General features: G+C 45.7%; 1 pseudogene across 1 annotated transcript in view; it reads left to right on the top strand.

Annotated features, from left to right (window-relative positions):
* The first annotated feature begins 224 nt into the window (after window positions 1–224).
* The window catches only part of LOC124018375, an 81,416-nt pseudogene continuing 64,568 nt past the window's right edge, over window positions 225–17,072 (top strand). The window contains exons 1-2 of the transcript XR_006835615.1: window positions 225–549; window positions 10,371–10,514. The product of XR_006835615.1 is annotated as a cullin-associated NEDD8-dissociated protein 1-like (transcript). The remainder of the gene's footprint in view (window positions 550–10,370; window positions 10,515–17,072) is intronic.

Raw genomic sequence — 17,072 nt, 5'->3', positions numbered from 1 at the left:
TCAACCTCGACTGTTAATCTTATACTTAACCTTAAACGAAGACCAGCAACAACAAAAAAAGCACATTTTTGTTTTCATATTAAAATGTTTATTTTTTATTTTTTGCGATATAGCCAAGTTTTACTTTATGGCTGTGGTAAGTAGTGACAACACAGACAAACTCAGTAGTCTGGTCCTTCCCCACTATAACAAACTCTGAACTTTGACCCCTCACCTCCTCCAGGAACTCATCTGGTTCTGCAGCTCCTCCTCTCTGCAGAGCAAAGTGACATCCTCCATTCAAACACATCCAAACAAAACTCCGCAGGATGAGACTAAATTCTCTGCTATTCCGCCGCTGATCATCACTTCGCTCCCATCCAAAAGGAAAAGTGACAGTGGGAAACTGAGTCGATTTCAATCGTTTAAAGAGACGTAAAAATAGCGAAATTAAAAGTGGATAAGAGTTTCCGCTCCGTCGCTACTCCAACAGACTGCAAACATGGCGAGCGCCTCGTACCATATCTCTAATCTATTGGAAAAAATGACATCAAGCGACAAGGATTTCAGGTAAATACAAATATAATTAAGGGTCTATGCATTTGAAATGACGCTGTGATTCTGAACTTTGACTCAAACCGGTATATCGTCCCGTGAGTTAGCAAGTTAGCTCGTTTTAGGCCTCAAATCAATTCTGTCCTTTTGGCTCGTCTGCTAACTAGCTAACAATGTTAGCCACTCGCTATAAACACATTCTTGCGAGGAACCCCAGATTAACATGTTGACATTTTATATGTCTAATTTGTCAGTTTTACAAAGTGTGTGTGTATATATATGTATATATAGCTAGCTAGTTACATTTTAACACTGTCATGTTGCTAGCTAGCTAGCTGGCTAACTCGCTCTGACAGAGTGACTGTCAACGCTAACAAGCTAGGAAACTAGCTAACGTTTTGAGGTAGGAAAAAGTTAACGAATTTGGCTAGATAACTCAAGTAAGAGGACTACACTAGTTAGCAAGGTTGTTAACTAAGTAGTTAGCTGGAAAAGGCGTTGCACATATCCTAGCTGTCTACAGATGCCATATGAATGATTGCTTAGCTAATGTTAGCTAACTACAGTACATCACATAACATAATTCAGCCTGCCTGTTTGTTGTTGGCTGATCGGGGAGTCAAAATGTAGTTCATTTAGTTAGCTGATTAGTTAGCTTTGAAGCATACCACTACCTCACTGTCAGGTGTTTTATATTAACCATACCAAACACACAATCATAAACAACTTGATTGAATTTCAACCCAAACCGTGAATTAGTCAACTCTCATTAGAGAAACAGTTGTTTTTTCCAGAAAATATGAAGATGTAAGCCAGCATTCTGCTCTTAACAATTCTGTTACAGTTGTCATGAACTTACATGTATAACTAACTACATAGTGGTAATCTACCACCTAATAAATGTTGCAGTTTTTTTCCACTATCTTAGATGTGTGCACCTGTGGGGATCCAGTGCTACATTCCTGTAGTCTTGTTCTGGTGTTTTCCAGTGTTTCTCACACACACAGAGACAGAGACAGAGAGAGAGACAGAGAGAGACAGAGAGACAGAGAGAGAGACAGCGAGAGAGACAGAGAGAGAGACAGAGAGAGAGACAGAGAGAGAGACAGAGAGAGAGACAGAGAGAGAGAGAGAGAGAGACTCTGAAATGTAAACAGTCCCCTGACATACCGAGTGCCTCAATAATGTGTCATATCTGTTCTGCCCATCTCTGAAACGGATGACCATAACCATGCATTAACCTCACCCCCGGGCTCAAGCAATGCACGTGTAGAAGCCTATGTACTTGCGGGAACTCTTAGTCAATTTACGCTGCTCCCAGATTCTCAGTCTTGCATGGCGTTCTGCTCTAGGTAGATGACGTCATGGCGTTCTGCTCTAGGTAGATGACGTCATGGCGTTCTGCTCTAGGTAGATGACGTCATGGCGTTCTGCTCTAGGTAGATGACGTCATGGCGTTCTGCTCTAGGTAGATGACGTCATGGCGTTCTGCTCTAGGTAGATGACGTCATGGCGTTCTGCTCTAGGTAGATGACGTCATGGCGTTCTGCTCTAGGTAGATGACGTCATGGCGTTCTGCTCTAGGTAGGTGACGTCATGGCGTTCTGCTCTACAGATCCCAGACTGTTTCGTGTTCATAACAATGACTGACGGTGGCTTGTGTTCTGTGGTACCTGGGGTGGAATGGTGAGAAATGGTACAGGACTATTGTACAAGGGAGCCTGTTCCACGGTGTGCCCCCATTGCCTTGCAGTTTTGAGGGATTGCCTATGCAGCTGCCAAAAGCACGACTTGACACCCGCGCAATGGATTATCCATCATGGTTGAGTAATATTTTACATCCACCTCTAGATTCTAAACTCTAAATTGAGTCAGTCAAGAAGTAGCTGTTGAGTTTAGGCCTAACCTCTGAGTCTGGAGGTGGGGGTTGAGTCTGGAGGTGGGGGTTGAGTCTGGAGGTGGGGGTTGAGTCTGGAGGTGGGGGTTGAGTCTGGAGGTGGGGGTTGAGTCTGGAGGTGGGGGTTGAGTCTGGAGGTGGGGGTTGAGTCTGGAGGTGGGGGTTGAGTCTGGAGGTGGGGGTTGAGTCTGGAGGTGGGGGTTGAGTCTGGAGGTGGGGGTTGAGTCTGGAGGTGGGGGTTGAGTCTGGAGGTGGGGGTTGAGTCTGGAGGTGGGGGTTGAGTCTGGAGGTGGGGGTTGAGTAGAGTCGACTAGACTATCTGCCATTTGTGTCAGAGGTAGGCCTGTTTGAGTTCTAACATCACATTATAGAGGGAGTAAAGAGGTGCTCCTTGCTTCTGCACGTTTGCATGATGACATCATTATTAGCAGGGGAAATCAATGGCCTTTCACATTTGAGTGGGAGGTCTAATGTTATCCACTGTCATGTTTGTGTGGGTGTGAGTCTGGTTGTCCTCGTCTAATTTAAGGCCCTATAAAATGAGGGTGGTGGAGAACGAGGACAGAATCCAGACATTAAATGGGTTCATTTGCACAAGATTATCGTAAAATATGAACAAAATGTATCAGTGATTGTGTATTCTCCATCAGCTCAGGAATACCCCTGTCTGTGTGTACATGTTTGTCTACCACTAAGTGTAGCCGTTAGTGACAATGCTAATAATGACAACAGTCTTCTGGTAGATGGAAAGGCTTTCACAAACACATTCTCAATTAAATGTTAACTACAAAGTAGCTTATCTGGCAAAACACTAAAATAACACATCCTAGATCTGAATGAATGAAATATTTTTATTAAATATATATATTTTTTCTCTACATAGTTGAATGTGCTGACAACAAAATCACACAAAAATGATCAATGGAAATCAAATGTATCAACCCATGGAGGTCTGGATTTGGAGTCACACTCAAAATTAAAGTGGAAAACCACACTACAGGCTGATCCAACTTTGATGTAATGTCCTTAAAACAAGTCAAAATGAGGCTCAGTAGTGTGTGTGGCTTCCACGTGCCTGTATGACCTCCCTACAACGCCTGGGCATGCTCCTGATGAGGTGGCGGATGGTCTCCTGAGGGATCTCCTCCCAGACCTGGACTAAAGCATCCGCCGACTCCTGGACCGTCTGTGGTGCAACGTGGCGTTGGTAGATGGAGTGAGACATGATGTCACAGATGTGCTCAATTGGATTCAGGTCTGGGGAACGGGCGGGCCAGTCCATAGCATCAATGCCTTCCTCTTGCAGGAACTGCTGACACACTCCATCCACATGAGGTCTAGCATTGTCTTGCATTAGGAGGAACCCAGGGCCAACCGCACCAGCATATGGTCCTCCAAGGGGTCTGAGGATCTCATCTTGGTACCTAATGGCAGTCAGGCTATCTCTGGCGAGCACATGGAGGGCTATGCGGCCCCCCAAAGAAATGCCACCCCACACCATGACTGACCCACTGCCAAACCGGTCATGCTGGAGGATGTTGCAGGCAGCAGAACGTTATCCACAACGTCTCCAGACTCACGTCTGTCACATGTCCTCAGTGTGAACCTGCTTTCATCTGTGAAGAGCACAGGGCGCCAGTGGCGGATTTGCCAATCTTGGTGTTCTCTGGCAAATGCCAAACGTCCTGCACGGTGTTGGGCTGTAAGCACAACCCCCACCTGTGGACGTCGGGCCCTCATACCACCTTCATGGAGTCTGTTTCTGACCGTTTGAGCAGACACATGCACATTTGTGGCCTGCTGGAGGTTATTTTGCAGGGCTCTGGCAGTGCTCCTCCTGCTCCTCCTTGCACAAAGGCGGAGGTAGTGGTCCTGCTGCTGGGTTGTTGCCCTCCTACGGCCTCCTCCACGTCTCCTGATGTACTGGCCTGTCTCCTGGTAGCGCCTCCATGCTCTGGACACTACGCTGACAGACACAGCAAACCTTCTTGCCACAGCTCGCATTGATGTGCCATCCTGGATGAGCTGCACTACCTGAGCCACTTGTGTGGGTTGTAGACTCCGTCTCATGCTACCACTAGAGTGAAAGCACCGCCAGCATTCAGAAGTGACCAAAACATCAGCCAGGAAGCATAGCAACTGAGAAGTAGTCCGTGGTCACCACCTGCAGAACCACTCCTTTATTGGGGGTGTCTTGCTAATTGCCTATAATTTCCACCTGTTGTTTATTCCATATGCAGAACAGCATGTGAAATGTATTGTCAATCAGTGTTGCTTCCTAAGTGGACAGTTTGGTTTCACAGAAGTGTTGATTGACTTGAAGTTACATTGTGTTGTTAAGTGTTCCCTTTATTTTTTTGAGCTGTGTATAATGATGATTTGCATAAATTATTAACAATCACATGTACTACAGAAACACCGCTAACCAAACAGGTCTCTTGCTGGTGCCACAGAGTTAAAGGGTATCTACACTCCAAAAGTAGCATTTCTTAGATTTTACCCATACCTGTGGTTTAACCATTGTTGTGGACTTAGAACATCACATTTAAAAAATGTACGTGTGATATTTGACAGGAAAACCTGAAAAACAATTAAACAGAGAAAATAGAATTTGGGGGAAAATAAAACATGCAGTATTTTATAAGGTTCTACTGATGTTTATATAGTGTGGTGGTAGTGAAGATTGAGTTCCACTATAGACGATCACTTCCTGGTAGAAAGTGTTTTCCCACTTTCTCGCACCAGTTTAGAGAGACAGGAGTGTGGTTGTTCCCTTCCATTACCTCATGCCGTGGGGTTGCCTCTCAGTGAGTGTGGGTGCTCCAGTCCATTACCTCATGCTGTGGGGCTGTCTCTCAGTGAGTGTGGGTGTTCCAGGCCATTACCTCATGCTGTGGGGTTGCCTCTCAGTGAGTGTGGGTGCTCCAGTCCATTACCTCATGCTGTGGGGCTGTCTCTCAGTGAGTGTGGGTGTTCCCTTCCATTACCTCATGCTGTGTGGGTGCTCCAGTCCATTACCTCATGCTGTGTGGGTGCTCCAGTCCATTACCTCATGCTGTGGGGCTGTCTCTCAGTGAGTGTGGGTGCTCCAGTCCATTACTTCATGCTGTGTGGGTGCTCCAGTCCATTACCTCATGCTGTGTGGGTGCTCCAGTCCATTACCTCATGCCGTGGGGCTGTCTCTCAGTGAGTGTGGGTGCTCCAGTCCATTACCTAATGCCGTGGGGTTGCCTCTCAGTGAGTGTGGGTGCTCCCTTCCATTACCTCATGCTGTGGGGCTGTCTCTCAGTGAGTGTGGGTGCTCCAGTCCATTACCTCATGCTGTGGGGCTGTCTCTCAAGTGAGTGTGGGTGTTCCAGTCCATTACCTCATGCTGTGGGGTTGCCTCTCAGTGAGTGTGGGTGCTCCAGTCCATTACCTCATGCTGTGGGGTTGCCTCTCAGTGAGTGTGGGTGCTCCAGTCCATTACCTCATGCTGTGGGGCTGTCTCTCAGTGAGTGTGGGTGCTCCAGTCCATTACCTCATGCTGTGGGGCTGTCTCTCAGTGAGTGTGGGTGCTCCAGTCCATTACCTCATGCTGTGGGGCTGTCTCTCAGTGAGTGTGGGTGCTCCAGTCCATTACCTCATGCTGTGTGGTTGCCTCTCAGTGAGTGTGGGTGCTCCAGCTCATTACCTCATGCTGTGGGGCTGCCTCTCAGTGAGTGTGGGTGTTCCAGTCCATTACCTCATGCTGTGGGGTTGCCTCTCAGTGAGTGTGGGTGCTCCAGTCCATTACCTCATGCTGTGGGGCTGTCTCTCAGTGAGTGTGGGTGTTCCAGGCCATTACCTCATGCTGTGGGGTTGCCTCTCAGTGAGTGTGGGTGCTCCAGTCCATTACCTCATGCTGTGGGGCTGTCTCTCAGTGAGTGTGGGTGTTCCCTTCCATTACCTCATGCTGTGTGGGTGCTCCAGTCCATTACCTCATGCTGTGTGGGTGCTCCAGTCCATTACCTCATGCTGTGGGGCTGCCTCTCAGTGAGTGTGGGTGTTCCAGTCCATTACCTCATGCTGTGGGGTTGTCTCTCAGTGAGTGTGGGTGCTCCAGTCCATTACCTCATGCTGTGGGGTTGTCTCTCAGTGAGTGTGGGTGCTCCCTTCCATTACCTCATGCTGTGGGGCTGTCTCTCAGTGAGTGTGGTTGTTCCCTTCCATTACCTCATGCCGTGGGGTTGTCTCTCAGTGAGTGTGGGTGCTCCAGTCCATTACCTCATGCTGTGGGGTTGTCTCTCAGTGAGTGTGGGTGCTCCCTTCCATTACCTCATGCTGTGGGGCTGTCTCTCAGTGAGTGTGGGTGCTCCAGTCCATTACCTCATGCTGTGGGGCTGCCTCTCAGTGAGTGTGGGTGTTCCAGTCCATTACCTCATGCTGTGGGGCTGTCTCTCAGTGAGTGTGGGTGTTCCAGTCCATTACCTCATGCTGTGGGGCTGTCTCTCAGTGAGTGTGGGTGCTCCCTTCCATTACCTCATGCTGTGGGGCTGTCTCTCAGTGAGTGTGGGTGCTCCCTTCCATTACCTCATGCTGTGGGGCTGTCTCTCAGTGAGTGTGGGTGTTCCAGTCCATTACCTCATGCTGTGGGGTTGTCTCTCAGTGAGTGTGGGTGCTCCCTTCCATTACCTCATGCTGTGGGGCTGTCTCTCAGTGAGTGTGGGTGTTCCAGTCCATTACCTCATGCTGTGGGGCTGTCTCTCAGTGAGTGTGGGTGCTCCCTTCCATTACCTCATGCTGTGGGGTTGTCTCTCAGTGAGTGTGGGTGTTCCAGTCCATTACCTCATGCTGTGGGGCTGTCTCTCAGTGAGTGTGGGTGTTCCAGTCCATTACCTCATGCTGTGGGGCTGTCTCTCAGTGAGTGTGGGTGCTCCAGTCCATTACCTCATGCTGTGGGGTTGTCTCTCAGTGAGTGTGGGTGCTCCAGTCCATTACCTCATGCTGTGGGGCTGTCTCTCAGTGAGTGTGGGTGCTCCAGTCCATTACCTCATGCTGTGGGGTTGTCTCTCAGTGAGTGTGGGTCATGGACCTCATGCATTATTCATTATTTTCTTTCCTCTCTTCCATCTCGCTGTCCCTCTTGTTTAAAAAGCTTCTTGCGTTCCGATTAGGGGGGCACGTCAGAGATGATCAACGAGCCTAGTGTTGAGAAGCATAGTATTTAGGAAAAGGTCTTTGTTGAATCGCACCAGGAGTTCTGTGATGTGTTAAGTTGGAGACAAGATGGTGTCTTAAAGCTGATTGTGTGTGATGTATACTCCCATGTATTAAATTGGATATGATGGTAAGTTAACCCCCCCACACACACACACACACACTCTTAAGAGATCAGAGCTGGTCTGTCTGGTATCTTCTAGTGCTTTAGGCTTCAAGCGTTCCTCTCCTCTGAGATATTAGCTTGATCTTTGCACTAGTGTTGATTTGCTTTGGTTTCTAATGTCAGAGCACTTGCCTTGTTAACTTCTCTCAGCTCAGTGGTGTTAAAACCCTTCGGAGGGTTTCCTTCTCTCAGCTCATTGGTGTTAAAACCCTTCGGAGGGTTTGACCGGTGGGTCTTTCCTTGGCTCATTGTGCTCTAGCGACTCCTTGTGACGGGGCCGGGCGCCTGCAAGCTGAACCCGGTTGCCAGGGGAACTGTGTTTCCTGCGACACGTTGGTGCGGCTGACATCCGGGTTAAGCAGGCGGTGTGATAAATAGGTAGGTGGGTTATGTTTTTGGAGGAGGCATGACGTGGCCTCTCCTGAGCCCTTTGAGGAGTTGCAGTGATGAGCCAAGGGGCGTAATTCAGGGGATGATGTGGGGAATATACTCGTGGCCATACCACCCTGAACACGCATGTTCAGGGTCGGGCCTGATTAGCTCTGGGCCGGGAGATCACCTGGGAGAATACCAGGTGCAGGAAGCTATATAAAATAACGTAGAAATAGTGTTCCCTAATGCTGGAAGGGGGTTGGGGGGGGCTCTGCTCTAGAAGATTCTTTAGTTGTATGTCTTATGAACGTATAATATCATAGCCTGTTAGTCTAACTGGGTCTTCTTTCTCCCTGTTTGTACCTGTCGATTCATGGACTCGTTTTTCAACCACTCCACACATTTCTTGTTAACAAACTATAGTTTTGGCAAGTCGGTTAGGACATCTACTTTGTGCATGACACAAGTCATTTTTCCAACAATTGTTTACAAACAGATTATTTCACTTATAATTCACTGTATCACAATTCCCGTGGGTCAGAAGTTTACATACACTAAGTTGACTGTCTTTAATTAACAGCTTGGAAAATTCCAGAAAATATCATGGCTTTAGATGCTTCTGATAGGCTAATTGACATCATTTGAGTCAATTGGAGGTGTACCTGTGGATGTATTTCAAGGCCTACCTTCAAACACAGTGCCTCTTTGCTTGACATCATGTGAAAATCTAAAGAAACCTGCCAAGACCTCAGAAAAAAGATTGTAGACCTCCACAAGTCTGGTTCATCCTTGGGAGAAATTTCCAAAAGCCTGAAGGTACCACGTTCATCTGTACAAACTATAGTACGCAAGTATAAACACCATGGGACCACGCAGCCGTCATACTGCTCAGGAAGGAGACTCGTTCTGTCTCCTAGAGATTAACGTACTTTGGTGTGAAAAGTGCAAATCAATCCCAGAGCAACAGCAAAGGACCTTGTGAAGATGCTGGAGGAAACCGGCACAAAAGTATCTCTATCCACAGTAAAAACGAGTCCTATATCGACATAACATGAAAGGCCACTCGGCAGGGAAGAAGCCACTGCTCCAAAACTGCCATAAAAAAAGCCAGACTACGGTTTGCAACTGCACATGGGGACAAAGATCATACTTTTTGGAGAAATATCCTCTGGTCTGATGAAACAAAAATAGAACTGTTTGGCCATAATGACCGTTATGTTTGTAGGAAAAGGGGGAGGCTTGCAAGCTGAAGAACAATATCCCAACTGTGAAGCACGGGGGGTGGCAGCATGATGTTGTGGGGGTGCTTTGCTGCAGGAGAGACTGATGCACTTCACAAAATTGATGGCATCATGAGGAAAGGAAAATGATGTGGATATATTGAAGCAACATCTCAAAGACACCAGTCAGGAAGTTATAGCTTGTTTGCAAATGGGTCTTCCAAATGGACAATGACCCCAAACATACTTCCAAGTTGTGGCAAAATGGCATTAAGGACAACAAAGTCAAGGTATTGGCGTGGCCGTCACAAAGCCCTGACCTCAATCCTATATGTGTGGGCAGAACTGAAAAAGGGTGTGCGAGCAAAGAGGCCATCAAACCTGACTCTACCAAGCTGACTCAGTTACACCAGCTCTGTCAGGAGGAATGGGCCAAAATTCACCCAACCTACTGTGGGAAGCTTGTGGAAGGCTACCCGAAATGTTTAACCCAAGTTAAACAATTTTAAGGCAATGCGAACAAATACTAATTGAGTGTATGTAAATTTCTGACCCACTGGGAATGTGATGAAAGAAATAAAAGCTGAAATAAATCATTCTCAACTATTATTCTGACTTTTCACATTCCTAAAATCAAGTGGTGATCGTAACTGACCTAAGACAGGGAATTTTTACTAGGATTACTAGGGTAGGGTAGCCTAGTGGTTAGTGTTGGACTAGTAACCGGAAGGTTGCAAGTTCAAATCCCTGAGCTGACAAGGTACAAATCTGTCGTTCTGCCCCTGAAGGCAGTTAACCCACTGTTCCTAGACCAGTTGACCCACTGTTCCTAGACCAATTGACCCACTATTCCTAGACCAGTTGACCCACTGTTTCCTTGGCCGTCATTGAAAATAAGAATTTGTTCTTAACTGACTTGCCTAGTTAAATGAAGGTAAAGAAATATAACCTCATAACCCTGTTGGTCTAACTGGGTCTTCTTTCTCCCTGTGTGTTCCTGTAGATTCATGGCCACCAACGACCTGATGTCGGAGCTGCAGAAAGACTCCATCAAGCTGGACGATGACAGTGAACGCAAGGTGGTCAAGATGATCCTCAAGCTACTGGAAGACAAAAACGGAGAGGTCCAGAATCTAGCCGTCAAATGGTGAGAGATCTCTCTGTGTGTGTGTGAGAGAGGGTTTCCATTAGGAAAATGTGGCCCGGGAAGATTTTTTTTTAAATTTACAAGCTATTATTTCAGACATTTACCTGACCCATATGCATTGGGGTGCATAATCCCTTAGGGCATCCACCCAGTCCACCCACAGAAATCACCTTTTAGATGATGGTAATTCATCTTCACATGCATCTCGTGCAGTCCAATAAAATGGCATTGTCAAATATTTGTCAAAATGCAATTCGGGGGGTAAACACCATTCTAAACAGCTCACACTGATAGCTGTTCCATATGTGACAGACATGTACATCTCTGTTAGAAACTTAGAAAAAGGGGAGATCTAATGATGCAACAACTATCGTGGGTTGTTAATATGAGAAATGGCATAGTGGTGGATCTAATAGGACAGGAGAGAGATGACATAGTGGTGGATCCAATAGGACAGGAGAGAGATGACATAGTGGTGGATCCAATAGAACAGGAGAGAGATGACATAGTGGTGGATCTAATAGAACAGGAGAGAGATGACATAGTGGTGGATCTAATAGGACAGGAGAGAGATGATAGTGGTGGATCCAATAGAACAGGAGAGAGATGACATAGTGGTGGATCTAATAGGACAGGAGAGAGATGACATAGTGGTGGATCCAATAGAACAGGAGAGAGATGACATAGTGGTGGATCCAATAGGACAGGAGAGAGATGACATAGTGGTGGATCTAATAGGACAGGAGAGAGATGACATAGTGGTGGATCTAATAGAACAGGAGAGAGATGACATAGTGGTGGATCTAATAGGACAGGAGAGAGATGATAGTGGTGGATCCAATAGAACAGGAGAGAGATGACATAGTGGTGGATCCAATAGAACAGGAGAGAGATGACATAGTGGTGGATCTAATAGGACAGGAGAGAGATGACATAGTGGTGGATCTAATAGAACAGGAGAGAGATGACATAGTGGTGGATCTAATAGGACAGGAGAGAGATGATAGTGGTGGATCCAATAGAACAGGAGAGAGATGACATAGTGGTGGATCCAATAGAACAGGAGAGAGATGACATAGTGGTGGATCTAATAGGACAGGAGAGAGATGACATAGTGGTGGATCCAATAGAACAGGAGAGAGATGACGTAGTGGTGGATCTAATAGAACAGGAGAGAGATGACATAGTGGTGGATCTAATAGAACAGGAGAGAGATGACATAGTGGTGGATCCAATAGGACAGGAGAGAGATGACATAGTGGTGGATCCAATAGAACAGGAGAGAGATGACATAGTGGTGGATCCAATAGAACAGGAGAGAGATGACATAGTGGTGGATCTAATAGGACAGGAGAGAGATGACATAGTGGTGGATCCAATAGGACAGGAGAGAGATGACGTAGTGGTGGATCAAATAGGACAGGAGAGAGATGACATAGTGGTGGATCCAATAGAACAGGAGAGAGATGACATAGTGGTGGATCCAATAGGACAGGAGAGAGATGACATAGTGGTGGATCCAATAGAACAGGAGAGAGATGACATAGTGGTGGATCTAATAGGACAGGAGAGAGATGACATAGTGGTGGATCTAATAGGACAGGAGAGAGATGATAGTGGTGGATCCAATAGAACAGGAGAGAGATGACATAGTGGTGGATCCAATAGAACAGGAGAGAGATGACATAGTGGTGGATCCAATAGAACAGGAGAGAGATGACATAGTGGTGGATCAATTGGGAAATGAATGGAAATACATTTGTCGAAATTATATAATTGCAACGGTCTATGAATATAAACATTGTAAAATACTTAACCAAAAAGCAGGACTTGGTTATAGAGGATCATTGGTTTCTTATGTTTTGTGGTTGCTGTGAATTGTTTCAGATCACAAGCTCGTAGGCCTATCTATATTTGGGAAGGCCACAATCTGGGCAGCGCGTGTGTCAATGGACCTAGCTGATTATTACGTTGCGGCTGTCAGTGAAAAGCATTTTAAAATATTTGTGAAAATTATGTCTTGAGTATATTTTTATAACGTTGAGACGAGAACGTAAAGTCTCTTTCCAGAATGTCTCCGCTGCCTCCCATCCAAGTCTTGAGCATTCAGTGTTTCATAGTGTAAATTTATTGGCCCTTCGATTGAAAAAATAAAAAATCAGATCCCCATTGACGTCCTCATTAGTAAATGTACCGTTAACCCCCGTCATTTGGTTACATTAATGTCTGTAAGTAATTAGTCTTTTACCGTTGTCATTCTCAGGGGCGGCAGCGTAGCCTAGTGGTCAGAGCGTTGGACTAGTAACCGGAAGGTTGCGAGTTCAAACCCCCGAGCTGACAAGGTACAAATCATGTGACCAATGAGCACGTGTGTGTTTTCTCTGTCCTGGTAATGTTGAGGGAGCATATAGGAGAACCGGGCCTGCTGCGCCGAAATGTAGGAAAGTGTTGTTCTTTTAACATTCATTGCGAACGATATATTAAGTCCTCACAGTAAGCAACTTGAAACATCTTTCCAACAGTCTCCCCCCTCGATAATAATCACCAGTCCTTGGCCACTGTGTCTGTCTCTCTGCCTCTGTCTGCTTCTTTGTCTGCCACTATGTCTTTCTGCCTCTGTCTTACTGCCTCTTTCTGTCTTACTGCCTCTTTCTGTCTTACTGCCTCTTTCTGTCTTACTGCCTCTTTCTGTCTTACTGCCTCTTTCTGTCTTACTGCCTCTTTCTGTCTTTCTGCCTCTGTGTCTTACTGCCTCTTTCTGTCTTACTGCCTCTTTCTGTCTTACTGCCTCTTTCTGTCTTTCTGCCTCTTTCTGTCTTACTGCCTCTTTCTGTCTTACTGCCTCTGTGTCTTACTGCCTCTTTCTGTCTTTCTGCCTCTGTGTCTTTCTGCCTCTGTGTCTTTCTGCCTCTGTCTTTCTGTCTTTCTGCCTCTGTGTCTTTCTGTCTTTCTGCCTCTGTGTCTTTCTGTCTTTCTGCCTCTGTGTCTTTCTGTCTTTCTGCCTCTGTGTCTTTCTGTGTCTTTCTGTGTCTTTCTGTGTCTTTCTGTGTCTTTCTGTGTCTTTCTGTGTCTTTCTGCCTCTGTGTCTTTCTGCCTCTGTGTGTGTCTTTCTGCCTCTGTGTGTGTCTTTCTGCCTCTGTGTGTGTCTTTCTGCCTCTGTGTGTGTCTTTCTGCCTCTGTGTGTGTCTTTCTGCCTCTGTGTGTGTCTTTCTGCCTCTGTGTGTGTCTTTCTGCCTCTGTGTGTGTCTTTCTGCCTCTGTGTGTGTCTTTCTGCCTCTGTCAGTCACTCTCTCTCTCATTCATATCGTTTCACAACACTGAGTATTGGACAGTGTTATTGAATAACTCTGTGTTTGCTTCAGTTTGTCTTATTGCATATTTGACATTTTTGTCTGGATATTTCAGGTCAGAGCAGCATTGATTTTGATCTTCCTTGCCCCAGCAAGGGGAACACGTCTCGGTGCTTATGAGCCAACGGCGGTGTGATCGTCTCGGCTCTCACGCTCAACTCACCATGTAGAATTAGGCTTTTAAGGGATTATGTGATCAATGAGAAGATGAATTAAAATGAATCTCTCTAGGCTGTATTTCTCTCACATCTCCAGTGTTTAATATAGGCTACAGTCACACTGCAAGTTGGCCTGCTTTCGTATCGCTGCCGTTTTGAAGTAGTAATCTACTCTGTTGTGTGTCGTGAAAACAGACTGTCAGAAAGGCTTTGTGTCTCTTTGTGGTCTGGCTGCACCACTATGTAAGAGAACAAAGATATTATCATTTTAAGGCCATTTTTACATTTTGTTTGTTGCTCTAGATTGCAGTAAATGGCACTTACAGGTGTTTAAAAAAAACACCCCGCAAAGATCTGTCGTTACAGAGATGACGGATCAGGTGACTCTGACCTGGATGGCCAGAACAAGTAGGTTCAACTGATGTACTGTTTTAATAAACAGGTCTCTTCCTCTCTCGTCCTGACTGGTAACATGGTAGTGTGTTACTCAGTGTGTTTAATAAACAGGTCTCTTCCTCTCTCGTCCTGACTGGTAACATGGTAGTGTGTTACTCAGTGTGTTTAATAAACAGGTCTCTTCCTCTCTCTTCCTGACTGGTAACATGGTAGTGTGTTACTCAGTGTGTTTAATAAACAGGTCTCTTCCTCTCTCGTCCTGACTGGTAACATGGTAGTGTGTTACTCAGTGTGTTTAATAAACAGGTCTCTTCCTCTCTCGTCCTGACTGGTAACATGGTAGTGTGTTACTCAGTGTGTTTAATAAACAGGTCTCTTCCTCTCTCGTCCTGACTGGTAACATGGTAGTGTGTTACTCAGTGTGTTTAATAAACAGGTCTCTTCCCCTCTCGTCCTGACTGGTAACATGGTAGTGTGTTACTCAGTGTGTTTAATAAACAGGTCTCTTCCTCTCTCGTCCTGACTGGTAACATGGTAGTGTGTTACTCAGTGTGTTTAATAAACAGGTCTCTTCCTCTCTCGTCCTGACTGGTAACATGGTAGTGTGTTTAATAAACAGGTCTCCTCCTCTCTCGTCCTGACTGGTAACATGGTAGTGTGTTACTCAGTGTGTTTAATAAACAGGTCTCCTCCTCTCTCGTCCTGACTGGTAACATGGTAGTGTGTTACTCAGTGTGTTTAATAAACAGGTCTCCTCCTCTCTCGTCCTGACTGGTAACATGGTAGTGTGTTACTCAGTGTGTTTAATAAACAGGTCTCTTCCTCTCTCGTCCTGACTGGTAACATGGTAGTGTGTTACTCAGTGTGTTTAATAAACAGGTCTCTTCCTCTCTCGTCCTGACTGGTAACATGGTAGTGTGTTACTCAGTGTGTTTAATAAACAGGTCTCTTCCTCTCTCGTCCTGACTGGTAACATGGTAGTGTGTTACTCAGTGTGTTTAATAAACAGGTCTCTTCCTCTCTCGTCCTGACTGGTAACATGGGTAGTGTGTTACTCAGTGTGTTTAATAAACAGGTCTCTTCCTCTCTCGTCCTGACTGGTAACATGGTAGTGTGTTACTCAGTGTGTTTAATAAACAGGTCTCTTCCTCTCTCGTCCTGACTGGTAACATGGTAGTGTGTTACTCAGTGTGTTTAATAAACAGGTCTCTCATGGCTCAGAGTCACAACGTGGTGTTATCATGGCATTAGATTAACTCTGGACAAGCTTCTGTTGAGACCAGAGAACCAGTTAGATTGTGTTCCAGCCTGGGCCCGTTGGTCAGTAAGGTGAAGGAGTACCAGGTAGTTTATATTGATATATATTGTGTTCCAGCCTGGGCCCGTTGGTCAGTAAGGTGAAGGAGTACCAGGTAGTTTATATATATATATTGTGTTTCAGCCTGGGCCCGTTGGTCAGTAAGGTGAAGGAGTACCAGGTAGTTTATATATATATATATTGTGTTTCAGCCTGGGCCCGTTGGTCAGTAAGGTGAAGGAGTACCAGGTAGTTTATATTGATATATATATTGTGTTCCAGCCTGGGCCCGTTGGTCAGTAAGGTGAAGGAGTACCAGGTAGTTTATATTGATATATATATTGTGTTCCAGCCTGGGCCCGTTGGTCAGTAAGGTGAAGGAGTACCAGGTAGTTTATATTGATATATATATTGTGTTCCAGCCTGGGCCCGTTGGTCAGTAAGGTGAAGGAGTACCAGGTAGTTTATATTGATATATATTGTGTTCCAGCCTGGGCCCGTTGGTCAGTAAGGTGAAGGAGTACCAGGTAGTTTATATTGATATATATTGTGTTCCATCCTGGGCCCGTTGGTCAGTAAGGTGAAGGAGTACCAGGTAGTTTATATATATATATATATTGTGTTCCAGCCTGGGCCCGTTGGTCAGTAAGGTGAAGGAGTACCAGGTAGTTTATATTGATATATATTGTGTTCCATCCTGGGCCCGTTGGTCAGTAAGGTGAAGGAGTACCAGGTAGTTTATATATATATATTGTGTTCCAGCCTGGGCCCGTTGGTCAGTAAGGTGAAGGAGTACCAGGTAGTTTATATATATATATTGTGTTTCAGCCTGGGCCCGTTGGTCAGTAAGGTGGAGTACCAGGTAGTTTATATATATATATTGTGTTTCAGCCTGGGCCCGTTGGTCAGTAAGGTGAAGGAGTACCAGGTAGTTTATATATATATATATTGTTTCAGCCTGGGCCCGTTGGTCAGTAAGGTGAAGGAGTACCAGGTAGTTTATATATATATATATATATTGTGTTTCAGCCTGGGCCCGTTGGTCAGTAAGGTGAAGGAGTACCAGGTAGTTTATATATATATATATATATATATATTGTGTTCCAGCCTGGGCCCGTTGGTCAGTAAGGTGAAGGAGTACCAGGTAGTTTATATATATATATATATTGTGTTCCAGCCTGGGCCCGTTGGTCAGTAAGGTGAAGGAGTACCAGGTAGTTTATATATATATATATATTGTGTTCCAGCCTGGGCCCGTTGGTCAGTAAGGTGAAGGAGTACCAGGTAGTTTATATATATATATATATATATTGTGTTCCAGCCTGGGCCCGTTGGTCAGTAAGGTGAAGGAGTACCA

Source organism: Oncorhynchus gorbuscha, unplaced genomic scaffold, assembly GCF_021184085.1.
Source record: "Oncorhynchus gorbuscha isolate QuinsamMale2020 ecotype Even-year unplaced genomic scaffold, OgorEven_v1.0 Un_scaffold_496, whole genome shotgun sequence".
NCBI classification, from domain to species: Eukaryota; Metazoa; Chordata; class Actinopteri; order Salmoniformes; family Salmonidae; genus Oncorhynchus; species Oncorhynchus gorbuscha.
Note: the sequence above shows the minus strand (reverse complement) of the source record. Positions and strands in the feature narration are given on the sequence as shown.